This window comes from Gavialis gangeticus, unplaced genomic scaffold (assembly GCF_001723915.1).
Source record: "Gavialis gangeticus isolate Ggan-Ray unplaced genomic scaffold, GavGan_comp1, whole genome shotgun sequence".
In the NCBI taxonomy this organism is placed as follows: Eukaryota; Metazoa; Chordata; order Crocodylia; family Gavialidae; genus Gavialis; species Gavialis gangeticus.
In genome coordinates, this window is record NW_017729004.1 from 57,643,202 (window position 1) to 57,644,076 (window position 875).

An 875-nucleotide genomic window follows, 5' to 3' on the forward strand; every position below is an offset into this window, starting at 1 on the left:
CAGAGATAAGGCACACGTGACCGGCCGGGCCGCGCACCCATTGGCCGCGGGGCGGCCCCGGCACCCCCCTGCCGTATAAATAGGGCTGGTCGGGGCGTCATTCTGTTAGCGTCCCGGCAGCAGGTTTGGCTCAGATCGGAGTTATCCGCCACCACTGTATGTTTATGCCTGCGTCCCATAGGTAATATCTCAGCACCGACCGGGGGCTCTGCAACACAAGGAGTCTGCATGTCTAGCGACTAGACATGCTCAGCTTTGTGGATACACGGATTTTGTTGCTGCTCGCAGTAACTTCGTACCTAGCAACATGTCAACGTAAGTTCTCTCAGCTTCTTTGCGGGGGGATCTTCAGAGCTGGTGTCCGGGGCGCTCACGCACGTCTGGACCCCGGAGGCATCTGATGCAGTTGCCACGGAGGCAGGTCCCCAGCGCCCCCCCTCCCCCCCAAGGACCATTTTTCCTGGGATGGCAGGAAGCCAGGGAGACCCCCCCACACACACACGCACTCACTTCAAAGATCTGCCCAAAGGAGAAGGGAAGGTAGGGAAGGGTCTGCAGCAGGAGGTGTTACAGAGCAAGACTGTCCGGGAGCTACCAGCATTGGCCTTTTTTTACTTTTTGCAGAACTTAAGGCAGACTGTTGTGTTGGGGGTGGGGGGGGAAGCAACAGCTCACCCACTCCTTGCAATTTTAGGGCGTTGTACATCTTTGTCCAGGCAGCTGCGGGCAGCAGGTGCCCTCTAGAGGGAAGTGAGGCATAGTGCAGGGGACCAGCTGCTGCGATGGGGTGTCAGGGTGGATCTGCTGTGGAGAGATGGCTGTGTCTGTCCCCTGCTGTGCCTGGCCCCACATGCGGATGCCCAAGAAGTTAAAGG